Below are 6,667 nucleotides of genomic sequence, written 5' to 3'. Positions count from 1 at the left end.
GCAGCTTCTCTCTCGTGGGTACGTCTTCCTGTGGCTGAAGACGGCTGTGCACTGCACTCCTCAGGGTGGAAATTACTTTCCCCCTTTTCTGGAAAGACCTATCTTGATTAACTCAACTGATAACCCTCATCTCTCTTAGCGCAGGCTGCCTGACGCTCTTCATATACCACACAGCTCAGCCCTGCCGTCTTCCTCTGCGACTTGACCACAGTCCACCATGTGTGTGTGCATATGTGTGTGAGTGTGCACGTGTGTGTGAGTATGTGTGAGAGTGTATGTGTGGGTATGTGTGTGTGAGAGAGTGTAGATGTGTGTGAGTGTGTGAGAGAGTGAGTGTGTACATGTGCAAATCTGTGTGTGTGAGTGTGTGTGTGAACTGAGGTATGAATGGTGAGGGTGTGTATGTGTGTAAATTTGTTTAAGTGTGCATAGGTGTATGAGTATGTGTGAGTGTGCACTGTGTGAGTGTGTATATGTGTGTGTGAATGTGTGAGCTTTTTAAAAGTAAGCATATGTGTATGAGTGTGTGTGTGTGTGTGTGTGTGTGTGTACCACAACTCCGAGACCTGTGAGCCAGAAACTTCTCTCATGATAGCAAGCCAGCTTCCACCACCTGCCAATAACACCTCAACCGCCTGTCATCCTTTAGCTCCCAGGGGCCCTGTGGCATGGCTAAGAGAGAGCTAAGGCGACCCATCAAGGTCACACAGTCAGACTGTGCAGACCTCAGAGGTGACTGAGGGCACTGAGACTGGTGCTCTGCCCCAAGCAGCTGTCAGGAGTAGTCATGGCATACTGGGCACCACAGGGCCTCAGACACTGGGCTCAGGGACCCCCCTCCATCATCTTCATTAGCTGGGGAGGACTCAGGGCCCCTAAGTGGGGTGCCCAAGGTCACACAGTATGCTGAGCTGAGCTGAGATTGCTGAGGTCAAGCTGGCTCCCAGGTAACCAGACCTGAGTCCTTTTGGCCCAGCTGCCCCTGAGCTAAGGTGTGCTGTGTGCGCTGTCCTAGGTGCTGGGAACACAGCCAACAACAGGCAGCTAATACCCTGAGCGCTCTCTCTCTCTCTCTCTCTCTCTCTCTCTCTCTCTCTCTCTCTCTTTCTTCTGCCCCATGTCATGAGCACACACACATACACATACACACGCACACCACACACTGACTCCGCCTTCCTTCACAGATCCACTGTACCCATAGGTAGATCAGAGGACAACAGATCACAAAGCACAAACAAACGTGGGACGTGTCAGATGGCAAAGATTATTTTAAAAAGAAGTGATGTTCAAGGAGATTGGGAGTCATTTATGTGTGAGGACAGACCCTGTGATGAGGGGACATCTGAGCTGAGCGAAGTGAGTGACCATGAGGCAAGTGCATTTTTCTTTTTCTTTCTTTTCTTTCTTTTTGTCACAGGAACAACACATGCAAATGCCCTGGGGTAGGAACAACCTTGGCACTGATTCCAGGATCAGTAAGAAGGTCAGTGCCCCTGACATCAGCAGGTGAGGTATCAGGGAGAGAGGCAAGAAAGAGGACAGACAATATGGGGTCCAAAGCCCAAGCTGAATTTTGTCTCCTTGTCCCCAGGCACTGGGAGGACTTTGAGCAGTAGAGTCTTCTGGTCTGACTCACCACCAGCCCTGGATGCTGTCAAGGACTTCTGGGTGATGAGTGTGGAAATGGAACTCCCACGGGGACTCTGAGAATATCCAAGTTAGAGCAGCTGGGGCTGGTCAGTGATAACCCTGGGCTTGGTGTGTCATGGGTAAGACTGGCATAGCCATGGGAAAACCGAGCCTCTGAAAGATCCAGTGACTTCTCTGGGTTCAGTTCTGAGTGAAAAACAAAGGAGGTTGGTAAAGCATTGGGGTGCTGCTGCATCAGGGAAAGTGGTAAATGGTTGACATCTCTTGAACTGCATTAAACAAAACACAATGAAACAAACAGACAGTAAGTGCTGAGTCAGTTTGAAGAGGTGTAAAGGTTATGAGTAATGTCGGCCTCAGGTATGGCTGGATCCAGGGGTTCCAGTGACATCACCAGAAATCCACCCACCTGTCATTTGATGTCCTTGGCTTTCATCATTTTCTCAGCGGCCTTTTCTGGGCCAAGGCCAAGGTTTCTCCATGATCTTTTTGTTGTTGTTGGTGGGGATGTTTTTTGAGACATGATTTCTCTGTATAGCCCTGGCTGTCCTGGAACTTGCTCTGTAGATCAGGTTAGCCTTAAACTCACGTAGATCTACCTGCCTCTGCCTCCCGAGTGCTGGGATTAAAGGCGTGCACCACCATGACTTGGCCGTCCCTGTAATCTTAGCTTTTGTCCTGCTGGTGTTTTGCAAGGGACAGAACACAACAGAGATCCTAGGCCCAGCTTTGTCTGGTGAGTCTCAGTCAGTATACAGCCCCAAACTGAGTTGTGAGTCCACTCCCAAAGCCTGAGAGAAATCTGTGTCACCAACGCTACACGGAGGCATCTGGGACACCAGAAATCCCCGCTAGGAAGTCATCAGGTAGAGGCTGAGGGTGTCCACATGCTGGGGTCTCCTGCAGAGAGCTCATTAGAGGCCTCTGAAGTAGACAACTAAGGAGCCTCCTCTTCCTCCTCCCCTTCTGTCTGCCTGAAACCACCCTGCTGGGTAGAGGAGTCCAGCCCTGTCCCAAGCACTTGAGTCTTTGCTTTCCAGCCTAACCTCATGCCCATGCGGCTCTGCTGCACCTCTCACAGCCCCGCCCACTCCAGCCCCAGGGCCTTCATTTCCACCCCTCCTCCTGCAAGCTCTTCCTCTCACCATCCTGTGGGAAGGGGACCAGGTTTCTGTGGGCATATACACCTGCTCTTGAGCTCCTGGAGGGGGAGGGACCTGCTGTTGTTCTGGGTCCTTATCCGTCCACCTACACAGATGGTGGGGGATCCTGGAGAATGAGCAGATGCTGAATGAAGACATCGCAGAAGATGGAGGAGGAGGAGGAGGAGGAGGAGGCCATTTCCACCATGGAAACTGGCAGACACTGCAAACCAGGGCTCATACTCTTTGCATCCACTTCTTGGAGCCTGCTTCTAGCCCTGTCTCCTAATAGCTGTGTGTCCTTGCTCTAGGGAACAACCTGGCACCTCCAGTTTACCCAGTTCACCCACCCCGGAAGCGTCTCCCGTGTCTCATGCTGATGCCCAGATGAGATTTGCTTTCACACCTGCCTCACCCTCTGCTTCTCTGATTCCTGGAAACACACCCAGCCTCCCCACTCTCTTCCCTCCCTTGTCCCCAGCTTTTCTGTGGCTTGAGCTCCCCAGAGGCTTAGGGACTACGAATGAAAACACACCTGTGTCCTCACCCACCTGAAACACCGGCAGGGGACAAGGGCAAGGTTCAGATCTGCTCCTTCTTTAACAGGGGAGCTCCAGGCATAGGTAGACAGACTTCTGGGTTCTCCGGGGAAGGAGGGAACATTTGTGGAGTGCTTGTTTGTACAGGTGCCTCAAACATACTCTGAATTTATTTTCCAACATCTGGACAAGTATTCGTCTAATAACTTAGAGGTAAGAAAACAGGCACAGAGAGATAACAGGATTAAGATCACAGCTATTAAGAGAAATGAGAAAGAGAGAGAGTCAGAGAGAGAGACAGAGAGGAGACAAACACACACACACACACAGAGAGAGAGAGAAAGAGAGAGAGAGGATTTGCAATGTCTGCTAATTTCTGTGATGGAAATATTCCCACCAAAACTGTGTACAAACTACCTCAAATAGGTCTACAGCACCCTAGAACTTCAGTTTACCATAGTTGATCGTAACTGGCATTGGGGACCTGGACCTCCGACGGAAGCTTGTCTGTCTCTCAGCGCAGCTCTGGAAAGTGAGGGGCAGGCTCACTTTCTGGGAGCTAGGATCTGTGGGGCCAGTCCCCATGGCTTTCTCTTGTCCCAGAGTTGTGCTTAGTGTCTTTCCATCTTCCCTCCACCTTCTCCCCACAGGCCTGTTTCCTCTAGAATATTCCCTCTGTCTTCAGAAGCTTTTCAAAGGCAGCTGGCTGAAAAACAACTCACAGAGACAGATTCTACAGGTCCCCCCTCCCTCTTCTAGAGAACAGGACGTGAGCCGGCCAGGGTGAAGCTTCCTGTGTGAGATGATGTGTGGGCTTTCTGAGCAAAACAAGGGCCAGGCTGTGGTCCTGAAGGAATGGAGGCCGCAGTCACCTGGAATTGAGCCTCAGGCAGGACAGGCCTAGGAAGCTCAGACTGCTCCTGCCCTCCCTGGGGACAGGTTTTCTGGCCAGGCACAGAATGTTCCCACACACACCGCAGTTGCACCCCATTTATTGAGACCTTTGCCACAGGCCACCCTGACCCTACCCAGTCCTGGCCTCTGTGGCCTCTTTCTGTGATGGGTGTGACCCAAGAATCCCTGGCTCCATCTCTGGGACCCTCAGGTTCCTTATCTCTGAAATGGAAGTGAGCAAGTAGACTTCAGGGTCTCGTCAATGGAGCTGCACGTAACTGGCACACCCCACAGGATGTCCGGCAGGCTGGAGGTGGTGAGGTGGCATCGATGACCAGTCCGGTATGAACACTAGCTGACGTCTATTTGGGTAGATAGTGGCCGGTGACTCACCGAGCCTCTCTGGAGGGAAATTTTTAAGTGTTAGCCAAGGGGGCCTTCAGCAACTTACTTAAGCTGTTTGTGCCTCAGTTTCCCAATCTGTAAAGTAGAGGCATAGCCCCATGGATAACATAAGTAAAGTGCTCAGAAGCACACGTGGCCTGTGGCACTTAATTAACTCTAATTAGCTAGAGTTACTAGCATTAATTTGAAGGCTCATGACAGTTGCTCACCAGAAAGTGTGGTTTTGTTATTAACTTGTAGTGTGCCTCTGATGGGGACAGTCCACAGTACCTTTTTCCTGGAGGTTTCATCATCCAAGAACCTAGTGTCACTCACATCTGCATCTGTGACATGGGTTAGAACAGGCCCAACATGACAGGACAACTGTCACTATCACCCACAGTCCCTAGATGGAGGTATACCTCTCAAGTGTCTCAGAAGCCACCTGTTAGGGATGGTACCCCACCCACAGGTCTGCCCTATCCCCAGAACTGATGGGCCTAGCCATGCTTCCATCTGGACAGCACCAAATGCGTGCTTGCCACGAAAGGCTTCCTGAGCCCTGGCCACAGTCAGAGATTGGTTCTTGCAGCTGGACATGCGACAGTCAGTGGTTGGTTTATGCACTGGACAAGCTGGGCCAGTGAAATTAGCACTCTGGCCTATTCGACTGCTGTGATCAGGGCTTGCACATGCTCAGTGTAGCCCCTAGCCAGCACGTGCAGGATCGTCACAGTTTGACTCCCACCTATTACAGACATAAAATAAGAAGTCTCTCCAAGTCCTGGTTCTGGGACTGGCCATCTCCGCTTCCTCCCGCCCCCACAATGACCTTGGGGAGCCTGCCATATAATAACAGAGCTTTTCACGAGACTAGTGTTGAGAACTACGCTCATTCCTGCTGAAACAGTTGCTTCTAGGACCATTTTTACAGGTTGGGAAACTGAGGCAAAAGGTTCATATAGTGAATCCTGCCGTGTCGTGGGAATCTATGTGCTACTCACAATATTGCCTTGCAGTACAGGGGTGCATTCCTATCCGACTCAGACAGGGTCTCGAGGGTGGTGAATCCTGGCCTGCCTCGTCCACCTCCCGGTTGACTCTAGTTCTCAGGAGAGAGGGGTTCCCATCTCACGTCACCTCTGATGTCACTCACATGTGCCCCTGGGTAGGTCTTGTCTTCTCCTCTCTGAGCTGGTTTCTCTAGTTCTGAGTTCTAGTTCTCTCTGCTGCCTCAAGCTCTATCCATCCGGGGTGTTCTCCCAATGCTCCCCTCCCCCACCACACACATGCACAGAGCCTCTCCATTTTCAGAGCTGGTGGGCATGTGTCTCCTGGACTCCCTCCTCTAACCAGGGAGGCAGATGGCAGAGGAGTCAGGATTGGAAGGCCAGGGTGGGTACAGACCAACAGCCCCAGCTCTTAAGCCTGTCTGGCCTAGTGAGGGGAGGGGTGGCTTCTATTGATCCAGGCCGTGAGTTTGTGGGAAACAGCCATTTCTCTCCCAATATGAAATTGATGGGACAGAGTCTTGCAGACTAGGCCAGGACATACGGAGCCAGGAAAATGCCCTTCGATTCTCAGAAGCTCAGCTCCTGATGAAGCAGAGAGATTCTCAGTCAAGGCTCAGATGGGAAAGGGTGTGGTCCCTCTGAAACTGGCTCTGACCTTGGACTCCAGGGGTGGCCTGATGACAGTTCTCAGCCCCTTCTCCTACAGTCACCTGCTTTGTAAGGCCCTGTCATCCTCTAGACCTGTTCTCCTTAGAAGTCAGAGGGGAAGGTGAAACCAGCCATCAGAGAGTACAGTCTTGCTCTGCCTACCTGTGACTGTTCCTCCTCCTGCCAGGTCTTGCTAACCCCCATGATGGCTCCAACGACAGGCATGTCTCTCTGCCTGGGCCCTGAGCCCATGGAAAAAGGCCCCTGGAGCTGGGCTGCAATGTGTTCTGGAGCTGGGCTGCAGTGTGTTCTGGAGCTAGGCTGCAGTGTGTTCTGGAGCTGGGCTGCAATGTGTTCTGGAGCTGGGCTGCAGTGTGTTCTGGAGCTGGGCTGCAGT

This window comes from Grammomys surdaster, unplaced genomic scaffold, assembly GCF_004785775.1.
Source record: "Grammomys surdaster isolate TR1022 unplaced genomic scaffold, NIH_TR_1.0 126313, whole genome shotgun sequence".
NCBI lineage: Eukaryota > Metazoa > Chordata > Mammalia > Rodentia > Muridae > Grammomys > Grammomys surdaster.
This window is presented reverse-complemented; position numbering follows the sequence as displayed.